We start from the raw sequence: 20,145 nt of genomic DNA, 5'->3' as shown, positions 1-20,145 counted from the left end.
GTCCAGAATGTTTTTCTTGTCAAAATGTATGCAACAGTATCAAAAAAGAAACAAGTAAGTCGAACTCCATAAAACCCCATTAGTTGCTTTTGTAATAGTTTTGTTTACATCTGAATTTTTCCTGGCTATATTGTTTACTGCTATGTGAGTTGATAGAACTCAGTGCATTTGATAAGGCCTGGCCATTTCTATTAGAAGGATAATGGTCTATAAACTAGAGAGGTAACTATCTCTTGCTGTGAAGTCCCCAGCTTCCTTTGCAGACTACCAAAGATCATGAGAGCAGATATAGAAGGAAGTTCTTAGTACTAAGCTAGGGAGACATAATAAAACTTCAAAACTTGATATGGGTCCTAAATTTGGGGGGAAGAGTATTGTTTATAAGGGCCTTGTTAGACTTCAAAAACTCTTTTTTAACACCAATATTTGTTTTAAGAGGAAAGAAGAGATATAGCATAATAGCTCCATGGCATAGTTGTTATGTTTAACAGAGGTGCTGTTGTTTTATGTTGGTTGTGGGTTTATTGATCCTTTTCAGTTACTATGGTTGTTCCCTGTAAGAATTTTAGAGTGATGAGAGATCAGAGTTATTTCCCAGTTACCCAATGAAAGCCTGTTCATCCTTTGCTTTTCTTTTATTGCTTCCCAACACAATATATTTTCTGGCAATGAGAATAGTACTCTGTTGGAAAAAGAGGACAAAAGCAAGAAGAACTAATTTATCTTCAAAATTATTGGCAAGCAATTGGGTAACAGAGTCAATAGTTCTGTTAAATTTTCTGGGTCTCAACCTGGAATTTATTCTCTTGCAAAACTTAAATTCAGGAGACTCTTTCTGAAACCCAGCACCAAAATACTGTGCAGGAGGAAAAAAAAAACAAAAACAAATCATTCTTCTGCAGCAGCCATTCATTCTGCAATGCATGGCTTGCACCAGAATACAGTGAGTCTCTTTGGTTCCAGGATTACAAGGAGTTTGGCTAATGAGGATAGGACATCCTGGAGTTATAACAGACATTGATAATCTTGGAACAGTGACAACCAAAGTAATGGCTGATTTCAAAAAAATTTTTAAAAAGACACCAGCAAGATAGCCAACTAGAGTTGCCCAGTACTTCTCCTCCCTATACACACAAAGACAAATAAACAACTGTATCTCAACTGGAGTGACTGAGGAAGTGTACCAGCAGGCACCAAAGGAGCGGCAAAATCCCTGTGGAGCACGGAAGCCCAGACTAGCGCATAAAAAGGCGTGCAAGGAATCCTACCTCTTGCCACACTGTCTCTTCTGCCAGATTGGGGTCAAGTGGAATTTCTTATGGAGAAAAAGTAAGACAGAGACCCCAGCAGTTCCCACTGCTGCCACAGACACAAGCAGTCGTTGGTACAGTAGAGTCTCCCTGTCCTCACAGGCCCAAATCCAGTTTGGAGAGTTGCGGGAAGTTTGCACAGCGGCACTGCCTCGGAGTAGGAGTCCATATTGCGCACACCCACACAGGACCTCTGCTGCTGCTGCGTGATGCCATCTTGGAATCAGATCCATGGCTGCAGTGTGTCCTACCCCGAAGGCCAGTAGCCCGGACTCTCTTCAGGCCAGAGGCCCCACGGTAATTCCAGCACATTCATGTTGGTGCCTTCTTCAGCACCTCAACCCTGGCTGGCTTCCTGGAGCCTAGGCCCAACGGAACAACTGAGATGCCAAAATCTGAACAGACATGGCGCCCCAGCCCCCCAGGGGAACAGGTGGGCCTACACGGTGAAGAAGCCACCTTACAGCTGGCCAGCCCACCACACTTGTGCACACGTGCGCACCACAGCTGGCCATCCTGCTGAGCCCATGTGCACCCACCCTGGACCCAACAGTCAGTTTTCTGGTGGCCTTGCCTCCTGGGACAGCCTGGTTCTGTGTACACCCCGCCTGACAGACAGCCCGACAGAGACCTGCCCCAGCAAAATCGCACTACCACTGCCACACACTCCTTCAGCTGTTTCATCAATTCCTAAGAGTCTTACCCTAAGTTCAGTCAGAAAATCAGAGCATAAAACAAGAGTGTGGGAGGGAGGACAATTATTTTATTTTGAGAAGTAAACCAAGGAACTGAAGAAGGGGACTGAAAGGAACACAAAAGAAAATGTGGAAATTAATTCAAAGATACATTGGAGACCTGACTACCACTTTGGGTATCTAGGTCTAAACCTCAGTAGGGAAAACTCCAAGGAGCTTTGTGAAACACACTTCAGCTCCCTCGCCCAACTGGTCAAGAGCTGCTCATGAAATAATAATTCCTTCATACTTTCAAGTTTTTTACATGCATCAGAATGGTTGAGTGAGTTTCTATAAAAATTCAATGCAGTAGCATTAAAGAAGCCCTAGAACAGAAAACAGCTATTTGGTAAACCAGAGGTGAAGTGTTGTCTTATTACACCAATCCACAATTGTTTGTTGCATCAGTGGTTACAATGATGAGGTAGGCCAAAAGGATGTGAGTACATGAGAGGTACTTTTACCATCCACCTATTTTAGTTCTCAAATCCACTCATGTTCTACACTGAATCCATTCTTCCAGAGCCTTTAAAGTGGTTGCTGGCCAGAGTATCTGAAAAAGATGAAATACACAAGAGTTGGTGGAACAAGCTACAGTCCTCAATATTGCAGATAGTCTTGAGAACATATTGATACTTATCATTTAACTATTCCATGACTCATTCTGGATTATCTTATCCTTGATAAGCCCTTAAATCAAATTTGCCTGCCTGGTGGAGTGACCCAGACCTTCAATCCTGAAGAGTTTTCAGGTGCTTTACCCTCGTTGGGCTGTTTTTGCTACCATTTTCAATGTGTAATTTAGCATTGAGTTTGAAGGCATCAAAAGATGACCTGGCGATTTTCTGGATTTCAGATATATTCCTTCCCGTCCTCATTTGTGTAGATCTTACAGTCCCAGATGCTCACTGAGATACAATGAGAGGGCTCATTAAAATTAGGATGGATTTCTCCCACCAATGGTAATTCATTTCTTTGCTAATTCAGTAGCATGAGGAGTCAAAGAATGTGTCAATCACAGCTGAAGGCACCATAGATCCCTTACTGTCTCTCCTGGGGAAAGCATTATTCCACCTGCCCTGAGAATGAAGATTATTAATCAAGAATAATCTTAGGGGTCTCAGCAGCTCGGGCGGCGGGAGCGAGGGCAGCGGCCAGACAGCCCAGCTCGGCGAAGGCTCCCGGCGCGCCGCGGCCCGCGGGCACCCAGCACGCGCCCTCCCCGCCCCCAAGATGCCCAAGGGGAAGGTCAGCTCGGCGGAAGGCGCGGTGAAGAAGGAGCCCAAGAGGAGATCTGCAAGGCTGTCAGCGAAACCTGCTCCTGCGAAGGTGGAAGCGAAGCCCAAAAAGGCAGCAGCAAAGGATAAATCTTCAGACAAAAAAGTGCAACCAAAAGGGAAAAGGGGAGCAAAGGGAAAACAGGCCGAAGTGACTAACCAAGAAACTAAAGAAGATTTACCTGCAGAAAATGGAGAAACTAAAACTGAGGAGAGCCCAGCCTCTGATGAAGCAGGAGAGAAAGAAGTCAAGTCTGATTAATATCATATACCATGTCTTATCAGTGGTCCCTGTCTCCCTTCTTGTACAATCCAGAGGAATATTTTTATCAACTATTTTGTAAATGCAAGTTTTTTAGTAGCTCTAGAAACATTTTTAAGAAGGAGGGAATCCCACCTCATCCCATTTTTTAAGTGTAAATGAGATTTTTTTTAAGAGGTAAAATCATTTGCTGGTTGTTTATTTTTTGGTACAACCAGAAAATAGTGTGGGATATTGAATTATGGGAGGCTTTGACTGTCTTGGGTGTCAGCTTAACATTCCATAGATGGGGGCTAGTTTTTATATCCTATAATATAAAGCATACTAAATGGCAATATGGAGTCCCAGGCCTGCATTTAATGTCTTGAACATTTTAAATTACTTTTCTATTCCCATGTTTTTTAGTAGACTTGTTTCCTAAAGAAAACCACTCCTTGATCATGGCTGTCTCTGTCAGAATTGCATATATTCTGTAACATCTTTGGTCGTGGTAGTCCTGTTTTTCTAATAACTTTGTTAATGTGCTGTGAAAGATTGAAAATTTGAGTATGTAGTATATATGATAATAAATTGTGAATTGGTGGGACTTATGTAACAGCTTATCAACATTTGAAGATACTGGTACTTGATATCCTCTTAAGGAAAATTTGTCTCCACATTTTAAGCTGGAAAGTCACTGGAATAACTTTTAAAAAGAATGAAAATAAGTGGGTTTTTAGATTTTCGGTACGTATGTTAAGAATTGTGTACAATTTGAAATGTCTGTACTGATCCTCAACCAATAAAATCTCAATTACAAAAAAAAAAAAAGAAGAATCTTAGATTTCATAGATGAAAAACACAAATTCCACAAGTAGGTGACTGGGAGAGATCATTAAGAAAGACTTAGTTCTATTTCCACACTTATTTCTCAAACTCATGTAGTCTAGTTATTGGGCACATAGCACAACATACTGGTTATTAGTTCAATGCATAAACTGCATCCTTGTGAACAAATCCTATACTTTGTATTGCATGATACTTAAGCCAGTACCTTAACTGAGATTTTAATAAACCATTCTATTATCACATTAAATAGTAAGTTGTTTCCACATGATGTAGTATATTGCAGTGGGAGTGGATCACACGAATGGCTACGCACCCATAGTCATACCTCCCTTATGAGAAAAAACACTCTGTGTTCTGAGGCAATGTTATACATATCCGATGTTGGTAAATTAGGCATTCAAGACCCTTAAAGGATAATGTTGGCAGGCAGAGGAACTGCATACATGGAAGGCAAACTCATATCTGAAATGGGATATGAGCTGACAATTCCATGGTTGCATGGTCTGGTGTAATTAACCTGCCTATAAGTGGCTACCTGGTCTTTCTAAGGGATGATGTCAAACCAAAGGCTTGGGGTGTTGACCTTTGCTGGCAGGAAAATAGTCAGAAATAACTCACCTTAGTGAGGGGCAGTTTCTACGCCTGCCATGATCACTAACCTGTTCATAGGCTTACTATAAGAACTAGGATAACCAAGGAGAAAGACTGGCTAACATCCACAAGATGAGCCACCATATATAACTGATATTTAGTGACTCCTCTGAGTTAGCTGCTGGGGGGGACAAAGAGACACAAAGATTCTCAATATGTTCTGTCTACTGAGAAGATTTCCCTTCGTAACTTTTCTTCAGGGCCACCCTGAGAAGGTTTTAATGCAGTGGTGATTCCCTCTTGCCTGGCATTGACATATTGAGTTCTCTTAGTTGTTTCAGGAAACTGCAAAGGAACCATAAATGTTTTTTGAGACAGGTGACATGGGAACTTGAAGCACCTGTTCAGGCAATTTACATCTGTCTCCTGAATCTGCTTGAACATTTATATCATAAATGGATTCCTGCTTCACCTGCCTGACATTATGGCCTCAGAAGATCTATTAACACCCTGAATATGATGGACACTTCACGTTGCATATTCGTGTAAGGTCCCTTTCTCAGGCTTTCAATCTATTCTAGGGCACAGTAGCACACAACAAGGTAATTTTAAACAATAAATAGTCCTCTACCACCAACAAATATTTTCCCCAGAATCTTAAGGGCCTGTCCTGTGACTTTCCTATGGGGATTTTCCAAAGACTGCATAAGTATACCAGTGGTTACCTCTGGCACCACTGAATCTGTTGAGCCATATAATGTAATGGACAGGTTCGCTAGAAGCAGAGACTCAACAGAGATTCTTTTTCATGTAATGTAAAATGCAGTTAATATTAATCCAGTTAATCCTATAGAAAAAAGAGGAATAAGAATAGAGTGGGAAAAATTTACATGACATAGAGATCTGAGAGACTAAACAGTGTCAGCTGGGAGATACAGTGTCAAGGTAAGCTTAGTTTGAGAATAGGAGACATCTGAGTTTCTTACAAAGAAAAATGAGGCCCGGGCACAGTGGCTCACGCCTGTAATCCTAGCACTCTGGGAGGCCAAGGCGGGAGGATTGCTCGAGGTCAGGAGTTCGAAACCAGCCTGAGCAAGAGTGAGACCCTGTCTCTACTATAAATAGAAAGAAATTAATTGGCCAACTAATATATATAGAAAAAATTAGCCGGGCATGGTGGCGCATGCCTGTAGTCCCAGCTACTCGGGAGGCTGGGGCAGTAGGATCGCTTGAGCCTAGGAGTTTGAGGTTGCTGTGAGCTAAGCTGACGCCATGGCACTGACTCTAGCCTGAGCAACAAAGGGAGACTCTGCCCCCCAAAAAGTAAGAAAAATGAGCCAGCAAAAATAAATTAATGATGTAGGAAAAAGAAATGCTATTAAGTATAGCCAGGTCGTAAGGACGAAGAAAGAGATGGATTTAAGGAAATAGATGCAAAAGCGAGCTGTGATGAGAGACACTTATTTTTAAGAATCAGAGGAAAATCTGTCAGCTAGATGTAAGTACAAACAAGTCTCCTAGGAAGACAACAGGTTATATGAAAGGGAGTATATAAGGAGTCCTTGAAATAATTAAGGACATTTAAAGTTATCAACCCCAAAAGAATGCTTTGCATGAGAAAAGTCTTTTCATTTGAGAAAATAGTCATACTATCTCAGCCATGCTATCTCCAGTAGATCTAGAAAATGTTTGTATATAAAAACATATTCACAAAATAAGTCTCATGGGTAAAATTAACTTTGCCACTAAAACGTCCATATGGGAACGTAAAACACAATTTTCTAAGTAAATCTTTCCCAAAGGATTCTACTTTGATAGAAAATAAAGAGTCAGACTATGGTGTGTCATGGAGCCTGTAACTTTCAAGATTGGTCTTGCAAAATAATATTCTCTCTAGTTAAATATTATGTTAGATAAGGGGAGTGTTGTTGATGCCAAGAAGCATTGTAATTGTATGTTGGTGGATATATGATTATGTGGAAGATAGATAGGGGCTGGAATGAAGTCCTGTTCTTCTTCATTTCTGTTTCTTACTGCAGAGACCACAGCAAAAAGATGCCAAATACAACCTCAGCTGTTGCTGCAGAAATGGATTCTTTTTCAACTCTTAGAAGACCTAACTAAACTCTTTCTTTCTTAAACCTTTTCTTTGGATCACATACCTGATCACATACCATTATTTAATCTTATCTTATCTTTAAATCCCTTCTATAGAGGATGGGAGGCTTCCTTGTTTGCCCACATGCAGTTGAACATCTTTGTCTATTAAGGCAGAAGACATACATATCAAACTATCAATATATGCAATAAAGGGCAATGCAAACAGGTTGTAATGATCATTTCTTTGTATTAGCAAATAGCAATTTTAGTTACTAAAGACAGAAGTTTCCCCACCAACCCCCCCCCCTTACCTAGCACGTGACTGTTCGACATTTGGTGTCAGTAAATCAGGCAGTTTACTGACCTGATTACAATGTTAGCCTATCAATTAATTAGACCACTTTTTCCTTTACTCAGGTGGATTATTTATGATGGAGAAAAGTGTTAGCAGCTAATGTAGAACAAATATGTTGGCAGGTTAAATATTTGATTCTCCAGTTAAACTCCCTCTTCTGTTGTTATGGCGGTGTATAACAATCAACAATTTAGTTGGGGACTCAGGGAGCTTCTCCTAACTTAATAAGAATGATATATCGCTGTTTAAGTCACACGCTTAGTCCCCAGCCTTTATGCCTGGGGTTTTCTAGAGCATAATTTCATATCATCCTCTGTACCCTCACACACCCCAAAGCAGGAGTTAATTCACACTGGACACAGAAACAGCTTCCTACAACTTGTGATTTGGAAGTAGCAAGTAATCAGGTAGTAAGTAGAGTTAACGCTGCCCTAGAGTTAGCGTTTCATTGTGGCCCCTGCCTGGAGTGTTGTGAGTCTGAGATATGGCACCCTGACCAAAAGGGATTATGCGAACAGACATTTTGCCGAAATAATGACTTCATGAGTGCCTGCCCCATTTCCCTTTGCCTGGTGATACCCTCACAAAGGCCATTTAGAAAGGATTCCATGGCTTGCGAGATACAGAATCTGAGTTCAAAAATATCCCAAGATGAGCAAATGTCACTTTTTTTCTCCTCTGGAGCATTTCTAATCACAATTTTGTTACTGTAGCCTCGATTCTGAATGAGATAAGCCTATCTGGAACTCTAAAAATAGCATATTCTGAGCTACTCTTCTGTCTCCAGAGGTTCCCAAAGGAAACCTCACAACAACGAGGTTTGATTTGAATGATTTGCAGCTTATCAGAACCAGTATCTTCACAAATGGGGGGATTGTTTTTTTAATCCTGGAAGATGCCAGATTGACAGTGTTTGTGGCTGGGGCTTTGATTTGAGATTAGACTCGTGGTAAGAGAGAGACTAAGGTGCCTGTGAGTCTGCCAGCCTCTGCTTTCCACGAAGCGTTGGAAAGCAAAGCTCTGAGTTTGAGCTGAGAAGGGCAGTGTCCAGATTCAACTCTGGTCAACTTCCTGGAGGCCACAGAGTCTTGCTAATTGGGGTAATTAGAGCAGAGCCAACATCTCTGCCACCCGGGCAGCAACATTTCCAATGTTTAGTTTTAACTAAAAACTGGAAGGAAGTCACCAATTCTGTAGTGTGTCCTGCACGTCACCATTTCTAAAACTGAACCATTCTCCTATTCTCGTTTTGGGCTTATTACTTATGGGCCATTTTCCAGAATAAATTATGAGGCATCAAAGGACGGGGAAATAACCTTCTTTCTTTCCCTGTCCCAATTATCCAATTAAGACTTAATTTCACCAATTCTGAAACAAATGGGTGTCATACTTATACCTATTTTTCACTGTTTATTCCTTTGGAAAAAAAAAAAAAAACCAGAAATTTATTCTATCAGAATTCTTGAGTCTAGAAGTCCAAAATCAAGGTGTCAGCAGGCCATGCTCCCTCTGAGATTCTGGGTAGAATCCTTTGTGCCTCTTCCTAGCTTTCCAGTGGTGGCCAGCGATGTTTTAGGCTTGCAGCTGTGTTAACTCCAATCTCTGCCTCCATCACCACATGGAGCTCTCCCTTGCGTCTTCGCATCATCTCCCTATGAGGACACCATGACATTGGACTAAGGGCTCACCTCCTCCAGTATGACCTCATCCTAACCAACTATATCTATAACAACCCTATTTCCAAAGAAGCTCATATTCTGAGGTACAGGGGTGAGGAATTCAACATATTTTGGTGGGGGGGGCACAATTCAATGCAATAACAGGAAGATAATGCAAATGTATAAATGCGAAGGCAGTCAGTGTTCCTCAGCGCCCTCCCCACCTCTCTGCCTCTTCTCCAGCTTCTGTGTGTTTTTGCATCAAATGGCCGGCAGGTGCTCTACCTACGTTAGCAGAGCTCTCTGCCTGAGAGTTTACATCCCTCAAAGTAGACCTCAGCCCCTTTCCCCAGCAGGAATAGTCTCAGGTATAATTTCTGTGCTTTTTGTTTGTTTGTTTTGATTGTTGTTTGTTTCCCATTGGATGCTATATTGTATTTCTTTTATTTTTTTTTAAAAATTATTTTATTGTAGTAATGCAATTTACCATGAATCTACAATACAATATTGTTGACTGTAGGTACAATGTTGTACAGCAGTTCTCCAGAGCTTATTCAACTTGCTTAACCAAAACTTTATGCCCTGTTACCCCATTCCCCCAGTTCCTAGTAACCACCATTCCACTCTTGGATTCTATGATTTTGACTAATAGTGGTACCCCATATAAGTGTAATCCTGTGGTATTTGTCTTTCTGTGACTGGCTTATTTCACTTAGCATAATGTCCTCAAGTTTCATCCAAGTCGTTACATATTACAAACAAAATATCCTTCTTTTATAGACCGAATGGGATTCCATTGTATGTATATACCACATTTTCTTATCCATTCATCTGCCCATGGATGTTTAAGGTTGTTTCAAAGTCTTGACTACTGTAAATAGTGCTTCAGTGAACTTGGGAGTACTGATAAGTCTTCACAAACCTGATTTCAATTCTTATGGATGAAATACTCTGAAAGGAGACTGCTGAATCTTATGGTAATTCTAATTTTAGTTGTTTGACAAACCCCCATACTGTCTTCCATAGAGACGGCACCATTTTGCATTCCCACCGAATGCACAGTGTGCAAGTCTTCCAATTTCTCCACATTCTCACCAACACTGGTTGTGTTTTGTGTTTTTTGTTTGTTTGTTTTATAATAGCCATCCTGACATGTGTGAGGTGATATCTCATCATGGTTTTGATTCACATTTCTCTGATGACTGGTAATGTTGAGCATATTTCCATATACCTGCTTGCCATTTATACATCTTCTTTGGAGAAATGTCTATTCAAGTTCTTAGCTCATTTTTTAATCAGGTTATTAATTTTTTTTTCTGCTGAGTTGAAGATTAACACATTATCAGATATATAGTTTGCAAATATATTCTCCCATTTTGTAGATTGTCTTTTCACTCTGCTAATTATTTCCTTTGCTGTGCAGAAACTTTGTTTTTAGGGTCAATTGACATTTTTAAAATTTTTATTTTTGTAATTATAAATTGGCAAATTATAGTTGTGTATATATATAACATTATGTACAAATCGTATTTGGATATATCTCATAACGTGATGTTATGGCAAAACTTTTAATTTTTATATAGTTCCACTTGTTTATTTTTGTTTTTATTGCCTATACTTTTGGTGTAATATCCATGAAATCATTGCCAAGGCCAATGTTATTAAGCTTCTAGCCTATGTTTTATTCTAGAATTTTTACAGTTTTAGGTCTTACATTTAAGTCTTTTATCTATTTTGAATTGATTTTTGTATGTAGTATAGTGTAACATAAGGATCCAATTTTATACTTTCACATATGGATATTCAGTTTTCTCAACACCATTTGTTACAGAGACCTTAATTTTCCCACTGTGTATTTTTGGCACCCTTGTCAAAGATCAGTTGACCATATATGTATGGATTTATTTCTGGGCCCTGTATTCTGTTGCACTGGTCTTTATGCCAAAACCATCCTGTTTTAATTACTTTAGCTTTGTAAAACATTTTGAAATCAGAAAATGTGATGCTTCCAGCTTTGTTCTTCTTCCCCAAGATTGACTTGGCTATTTATGGTCTTTTTTTGTTCTATATGTATTATAGAATTGTTTTCTATTTCTGTGAAAAATCCCATTGGGATTTTGATAGGGATGACAGCAAATCTATAGATTGCTTTAGGTAATATGGACATTTAACAATAGTAAGTCTACCAATCCTGAACACATCTGTTTGTATCTTTGCATTTGTTTGTATCTTTTCATTTGTTTGTATCTTTAATTTCTTTCATCAATGTTTTGTAAAGTTTTCAGTATGGAAGTCTTTCACATCTTTAGTTCAGTTTATTCCTAAATATTTTATTCCTCTTGGTGGTATTGTAAATGAGATTGTTTTCCTAATTTCCTTTTCAGATAATTCATTGTTAGTGTATAGAAATGCAACTGATTTTGCTATGTTGATTTTGTATGCTGCAACTGAACTGGTTTATTAGTTCTAAAGTTTCTTGATGGACTCTTTGGGGTTTTCCACATACAAGACTATGTCATATGCAAACGGAGAAAATTTTATGTCTCCCTTTCTGATTTGAATGCTTTTTTCCCCCCTTGCTTTGTTGCTGTAGCTAGGAGTTCCAGTACTGTGTTGAAATACCTGGGCACAGGTAATTGCCTTATACCCAACTTTAGTAGAATGCAACACCTGCTTTTCTTTAGAAGTCTGTTCTACACTTAAAGAGGCACTAGTTCCCTTTAAGGATTTCATGCAACCACCAGCATCCAGAGTTCAAAATGGAGAATCTTGACCAGCTATGATATATTTGAAAGAAGAAAGATATCCTAAAGAATGTTTACTCCTAAGTGAGTCTTCTGTGAGAAGGACATTTCTTACTACAAATAATTCTTGGCAGCTATTGTTAGCCTCCTTTAAATTGTACTTACCTGGGTTCAGCAATTCATATTACAAGCTTACACATCAACAGAGGCTCTTGAATGAGTAAAAGTCCAAGCTTTTAATAAATTAAACGGGTGGGAGGGATAGTTAATACGACAGTATACCTGCAACTATGTCTTCAGTTGGTGATTTAAAAGTGAGCTTATGTACAGTTTGTGGTGTATGTGTTAATGATGTACTTTTTAAAAAGAAAGAAAAGATATTTCAATTCAGTCATATTTATTAGGCTGGTGTTTTTGCACCCTTTTTCAAGTACACATTTGTACTAGAATTTTATGCAAGATGGTACTTTAACATTCCATATTATCTATAACCAGCCTTTGTAAACAAAGGGAACTGATATACTTGTGTGTATAATAAATAATATAGTTCTGTATATATAAAAAAAAGTAAACATTTTTGCCTGGTTCTTGATTTATAGGAACAGGTTTCAGTTTTTCACCACTGAGTGTGATATTAGCTATTTTATTTTCATAATTACATTTATTATGTTGAGATAATTTTCTTCTCTACCTAGATTGTTAAGTTTTTATCACAAAGGGGTGCTCAATTTTCTCAAATTCTTTTCTGCATCTATGATCATGTGATTTTTATTCTTTATTTTGTTAATGTATTAAAACACAGTTGAGTATATTATTTAATGTCTACATATTTGCAAATTTTCCAGTTTTCCTTCAGCTATTAATTTCTAGTTTCACTCCATTGTGGTCAGAAAAATAAAAACCTGGTATGATTTCAATCTTCTTAAATATGTTAAGACTTGTTTTATGACATAACATGTAATCTATTCTGGAGAAATTTCCATGTGCTCTTGACAAAATGTGTATTCTGCTATTGGATAAAATGTTCTCTATATGTCTGTTAGGTACATTAGGTCTATAGTGTTGGTCAAGTCCTCTGTTTTCTTATTGATTTTGTGTCTGGATGTTTTATCCATTATCAAAACTCAAGTATGTAGTCTCCCACCATTATAGTTCTACTTCTCCCCTCGGTTCTGTCAATGTATGCTGTATATATTTAAGTTCTCTGATCTTGGGTACATACATACTTACAATTGCTATATCCTCTTGATAAATGTATACCTTTGTCATTATATAATGACCTTAGTTGCCCCTTGTGACAGTTTTCGACTTACAGTCTATTTTGTCTATTATAAATAAATGTACCTCTGTCCTCTTTTGTTACCATTTGCATGAAATATCTTTTTTCATTCTTTCGCTTTGAATTATGTGTGTCCTTAATTTCTTGTAGACAGCATATAATTGGTTTTTTAAATATATATTATATATATATATATATATATATATATATATATGTATGTATTACATATATATATCCCTTTAGCCACTCTATCTTTTTTGTTTAGGGAGTTTAATCCACTGACACTTTAAGTAAGTATTGATAGGGAAAGGTTTATTATTAATACTGCAATTGTGTTAGTTGTTTTCTATTAGTCTTATAGTTTATTTGTCCATCTTTTCTTCTCTTGCCACCTTCCCCTGTGCTATTGATATTTTTGTATTCATATGCTTTGATTTCATTCTTTCTTTCGTATAACTTCTACAAGTATTTTCGTATGTGTGCAGGGATTACCTTGGGGCTTATATAAAATATCTTGAACTTATGACAGCCTATATTAAGCTGAATAACTTACATTTAATTACATTTAAGAACTCTACAATTTGCTCTCTCCTCTTGATACACACACTTTATGTTATTGTTGTTGCAATTTGTATATCTTTAAACATTTTTTAGATATAGCTATGTTTAATGCTTTTGCCTTTCATATTAGAATTAAAGGTAATTTACATACCACCATTACAATAATACAGTAGTCTTTATTTGCCTATATATTTACCTTTACTAATTAATGAGTTTCATACTTTCTTATGCTATTGTATTGTTGTTTAGTGTCCTTTAATTTTAACTTGAAGAACTCCCATTAGCATTTTTGTAAGGCAGGCCTAGTGGTGATGAACCTCAGTTTTTATTGTCTGGGAAAGTCTTTATCTCATATTCATTTTTGAAGGACAATTTTGCTGAATATAGTATTCTTGGTTGCCAGTGGTTTTCTCTCAGCATTTTGAACATATCAACTCTTTTCTGGTCAGCAAAGTTTTTGGTAAAAAAGGGGGTTGGTAGTTTCATGGGTTTTTTTCTTATATGTGGCAAGTTATTGTTTTTTCTTGTTGTTTTCAAAATTTTCTCTTTGTCTTTGACTTTTGACAATTTGATTATAATTTGTCTCAGTGTGGACTCTTTCAGTTCATCTTATTTGGATGAACTTAGCCCTCTTGGATCTATATGTCCATTTCCTTCCCTTGATTTGGGAAGATTTTATCCATTATTTCTTCGAATAAGCTTTCTAGTATTTTATCTTTCTCCTTTAGCTTCTGGGACTTCTCTAACATGTATACTGGTCAGCTTGATGGTGTCCCATATGTCCAATAAAGTTTCTTTAGTATTTTTTATTCTTTTTTCTTCTAACAGAATCATTTCCAGTGATCTATCTTCAAGTTTACTGATTCTTTCTTATGCTTGACCTAGTCTGCTGTTAAGCCCCTCTAGCATATTTTTCAGTTCAGTTATTGTGTTCTTCAGCTCCATAATTTCTGTTTGGCACTTTTTCATATTTATCTCTTTGTTGAGATTCTCACTTTGTTCATATATTGTTCTCTTGATTTTGCTGAGCATCTTTATGACAGTTATTTTGAATTCTGTATCAGACAAATCATATAATTAGTTTTATTGGGGTTTGTTTCTAGAGATTTACATTGTTCCTTTGTTTGTAACACCGTTGCCTGACTCTTCATTACCTCTGACTCTTTGTGTTGGTGTCTGTGTGTTAGATAAAACAAACATCTCTTCCAGTCTTCATGGACTGTACTCACTTAGAAGATGACCTCATCAGTCAGTTCAGCCAGAGATTCTGGGTCCTCTATCAACTCTTTCTCTCCCAGGGGATAAGCAGGTTACTGTGTTTTCTGTCTAGTACTGGTTCATACTGAGCCAGAGGAGGGGAACAATGACTTCTACTAGTTCAAACCACTATTTCTGTTCTCCCATGGGTGGCTAGGCTGCACTGTACCCATCAGAGCTCCAAGACTAGCAAGCCAGATACCAATTCTTTGGGCATCCCCAGAAAAGTTGAGTTTTGAACACATGAATAAATCCCTTCTCAGCCCTGGGAGAAGCTGGGAGCCAGGGAATCTCTTCCTGATTGCATGGTGCTGTGCCAGAGGTAGTTATTTTGGTGACAGGATGTCTCAAATCTCTTTAGCAGCTTCCGTGAGTCTAGTTTCATATTTTCCTCAGATGCAGGAGTTTTTCGATTAGTTTATGGATTTCTCACAAAGGGAATTTGCTCCTGTTGCTGAATCAGTGTTCATTATTTCCACCACTCACAGGAACTAGAAAACTTCTAATTGCATAGTGTGTTCCAAATAGGAATGGCATGAAACAGAATTTCTAAGAGAGTGAAGGGATGGTTTGTCAGAAATACAGAGCTTTTGGTAAGGTGTCTAATTAGTTTTCAGTAATGGTTTTGAGAACAGCCCCTGCTACTAACAACATTCAGAGTAAATGGGATATCAAATTTTACTAGGAAAAAATAGTGTTCTTGAAACATTTTTTATACTTTTGAGAAAATTAATTAAAAATCTCCTCACTTCAAACAAGTTCAAAAAATAGATATTCTTTTACTGATAGAAACATGCTTATCAGCGCATGGGGATATTTCCAGTAGAGCTTCTTATCCTAGCTTATAAAGGTTATACCTTACACACTGCTGGATATGCTCTGCTATGTCTTCAAGTGCCTTGGATAGGGTACCTTCTCCCTTATCCTCTTCACCCCACCAGTTTAAAAACAAAAAGAAAGCAACCAAAAAAATGTTTTTCTCACCCAGTTGACTGAAGATTAAATTTTTCTTCATAGGACATCAACAATTTATTTTTCATTTAAAAGAAAAACTAGTCCGATATCTTTGGAAAGTAGACATCAGCCCTTACCTGAGAATTGATTTTAATAGCCAGATGGCCACCTGGCATAAGAATAACTATTTTGAAAGGACAGATGCTATAGTGTAGAAAAAAAATGAGAAATAAATAGGAAGTTAAAGAACATTGAAGAAAGATTTTGGGCATCCCACAAAGTAGCCCAGGAATCTGGCTTGAGATTGGCTTCATGGAGAAGTCAGAGCAAGACTCTATGGCCAGATGTACCTTGGTTCAAGTCCCATCTTTGCTATACTGATCCATAAAGCTTTGGGCAAATAATCTAACTTCTCTAAGCTTCGTTTTCATCTTCTATAGATTGAATGTCAGCTACTTGGTCATTAATGAGGATTTCAGTAAATGATACCATTTATAGGTGTGAAACTCTGTCAGAGCCCTATAGTAGAGATCCAGAGAAATATTTGGATGAGAGACACAGAGAGAAATGATGTTGAGTATACATTGGGAAATAATTGCATTAGAAAACAAAACAATTAAACATATAAACAGTTTTTCCTTAAAATTCCTTAAAAATATTTTGAGTGATTAATTGTTACATTTGTTAAAATATTGTACTCTTTCAGAAAGTCATTATGGTGAGGGGATGTTTAGCCCAGGTAACCCTGTGCAGTGGTATAATATAGGTCTCTTTGCTCCTGGACAGCTTGATCAAGTTGGCCTTAAACTTTTCCTCAGCTTGACTAAACTTTACACAGGCTTCTTTCTGATTCTAGGCCCCTGACCTCTCTTTTCTTAGAGTATTTACTTTAGAAAACTTGTAATTGTAATTCTTTCTCTGCCCCCTTGAATTGTACATAAATCTTCTCTCAGCTTCTTGCAAGTTCTACAGCCCAGGAAATGTTTTCTCAAGGACCTGGGAACCATCCTTTTGAAATGTCAACATCAAAAGAGATAGTCCCCTACCTCCCAGTGTGTGAGAGAGGTAGGAGTTTAACTTCAATTGGTGCCAATTAGCAAACACAGGCGGCCTAATCACACACACACACACAAGAAGATCGCAAACTCAGGAATAACTACGTGTTCTCCACAAATCTCATTGATCAGCCTCTCCTCTGATGTCCTCCAGTACTCTCCCACTAGCTCCAGGGCATACAATCCCTCTCTGCTCTTCTTTCAGTGGAGCTGAAGATCCAGATTCAGACTGTGTCCTCTCCCTTATTGCTGTCAAAAATGTTGGAATAAAATCACCTTCTGCCTGTTCATCTAGACCGGTGTGACTTTTTTTTTTTTCTTTTACAAGCTCCACTATTATTCTGGACCCTCCCTTTTGGCCATGAGTGCAATAAACATCTAGTCTGTGCAGTTTCCAAAATTGTCAAGAGGTAAAGAATTGCAGGATGATAGAACTTCCAGGAGAGGAAACATTCAACAAAGTCCACCTTTATTAGGAGCCCTTTACAATCTGATACAAAATATCCACCCCCAAATATCTTTCTCTTGTGAATCTATCTCTTGATGATCTGTAAGGGGTAAATTCGTGAAGCTACCTCTCCCATTAAGAAGGGCAATCTTTTTTTCTACTCTTGAATCTGAGCTCAGTCTTATGTCTTCTTTTGGTCAATGGGACAATGGGACCAACATGTAGGAAGCAGAGGCTTTAAGAATCTGTATTGGGTTTGCCCTCTCTTGCTCCTGGAACCTCTATGACCACAAATAATAAAGAACCTCACTGAGCGATCACAACTTCCCCAGATGAGTTTCTAAACACGTGCGTGAGGCCATCCTCGCCTCAGTTAATCTACCACAGCCCAGAAAATCCAGCCAGCCTATAGAATCATGATAAATAATAAATATGTACTGTTTTGGATATCTGAGTTGTACTTTTTTAACATAGCAAATGCTGATGCCATCAGGATATTACATTTACTAAGAAACCATGATGAGTTCCCAATCCAAAGAAATAATGAAAAATTAACTGAAGAAGGGAGAACTCCCAAGAAAACATTCTTTCATAATGGAGAGTCTCAAATCTGAAATGTTAGCTGGAATTTAAAAGAAGTTTTTAAGGTAATTCAGAGACTCGTGGAAAATCAATCTCTCTGTGGGACTAAAAATATCTCAGCTTTGAACACTTTTTTCATTCTTATTAGACTTGAAAGCGTGCCCATTGATCTGGCAAGAGCAATTTGCTAATAATTAGGCTGGCACGGCAGGCTTAGGATTGTTACCAACCGGGTGAGTAAGGGACCCTTTAATTCTCAGAAACGACTGTCCTAACAAGAAAGGAAAGATGAAGAGACAGAAGCAACTACAAATGCCTCTGTGCACTAAAAATCAAGTGAGAGTGAACTCTCTCATAGGAAACTAACTTCCATGCCAAGAGTTGCCCCATTCTTTGCCATCTGCAAAGAGAAGACGTCTTCAAGTCAATTTATCATCCGAAAATATCTTCCAATACTTTTATATTCCTTTCACAAGGCAACAAGGCATTCACTTTTTTTTTTCTTCTTGTTTTCTTTTCTTTTTCTTATTTGCCTTCCATGAGTATGAATATGCACTAGCCAGCCTCTCCCATTAGACCTGACATTCCTTGATGGCAGGATCTGTGTTTAATTCATCTTTTTATCTCCCATAACACAAGGCACAAAGAAGGTGCTCAATTATTGCTTGTAACAGAAATGGATGGAAGAGGGCAGGCTCTACGTACTACAGGGACTAATCTCCAGCTTACTCTCTACCCAAGGCCTGAACAGGGAACACAGAAAAGAAAAAAAAAAATGGCCTTTTTTTTTTTTGGCATGAAATAAGATTTACATTACAAAAAGCCATATAATTCATGAAAATGTGTCATTTTTCATGAGGGTGCCTGAAATTCTACCAGAAATCATGACACATCTGTAATGTGTTTTCCTTTGAGTGAATTCCATATGGTATTTGTCATTTGCATGCCTTATTTTTGCTTGGGAGGTCAGAGGGCCTGAGCAGAAGACAGACTTTGCAGGTTACCAGAAAAAAAATTCTCCTCCCCAGAAAGCACATGCCAGACAAGCAACATTTGGAGGTAAATCTTTTTTAGAAATTCAAACTAATTAAAAACAGCATTGTTTTGCATTCAACTGGTTAATATAATAAGATTATTTTTACTGTTTTAGTTGCTCATATCCCCCAAAAAAGAACAAAAACCTCTCCTTTCCCTGATAAAATATTTATTGTTTTATATTTTAAAAGAAAGAACCAAATCAATTTTATTTTGAAAGGCACATTAAAAATGTAAGCACAAAGCACAGGGCACATTTCACAGAAGATTGGAACTGCTAACAGAATTTTTTTTTTTTTCATCTACCAGAAGAAATCAAATGAAGCCAGTTTGCCTCTGGGGTTTTAAACATCATTACAATTCATCTTAATAATGAAGTTAAAATTAACTGAAAGAAGACAAAATGGGGGGAAAAAAACCCTTCACGTTGCTAACATGGGTTTATTCATGGGAAAATGGATAAAAGTAATATCCTTTGGGCATAGTTAAGAAAAAAATCAAAATAATGAAAATACAGGTGACCCATGATTGAAGCTGCACTTCAATCAGTCATTTTGTGTTCATGGAAGCATCAACTTATGCATAAACACATACTTTATGCTCATATATAAACATATGTTTGGAATACACACATACATACACAATAAAAAAGTAAATGCAACCACCAAGACATCTTTAAAATTTTATTTGAAAATATCACAAACAAAACAATCTGCTTACCATGGAGTTTTTTTACTGATATCATATATAACTCACTGCAAGAGTTCAGTTCTGCTTCAAGTGGGCTTCCCAGATTGTTTTTGTGGATCTTCCTGGGGAGGAATGAAGAGGGATGAAAAGGTCAGAGAGCAGCTCCACTCCACAGGGCCCCCAAAATGTCTCCTGGAGCATTCTTGCTTAGACTTTTATTCTTCCTCTCTAAGAAAAAGGACAAAACAAGCAGAATCCTCCTTGGAAAAGGACAGGGGATATTTTTTTAACCAATTAAACCCTTTTCAGAACACTAAAGCTGTCACATTGGTGATATAATGGTGGGAAGAGTAACGAACAGCAGAGCCCAGTCACACAATAGACGATGCTGTGTTTGCTGGACTATCAGGTGGGAACACTGCTTA

The 20,145-nt window shown here is 37.9% G+C and overlaps 1 pseudogene; it reads left to right on the top strand.

The window, feature by feature from the left end:
- The first annotated feature begins 3,277 nt into the window (after positions 1–3,277).
- On the top strand, positions 3,278–4,232 carry LOC105865737 (non-histone chromosomal protein HMG-14 pseudogene; annotated as a pseudogene).
- Positions 4,233–20,145: the final 15,913 nt, after the last annotated feature.

This window comes from Microcebus murinus, chromosome 11, assembly GCF_040939455.1.
Source record: "Microcebus murinus isolate Inina chromosome 11, M.murinus_Inina_mat1.0, whole genome shotgun sequence".
Classification (NCBI taxonomy): Eukaryota; Metazoa; Chordata; class Mammalia; order Primates; family Cheirogaleidae; genus Microcebus; species Microcebus murinus.
This window is presented reverse-complemented; position numbering and strand designations above follow the sequence as displayed.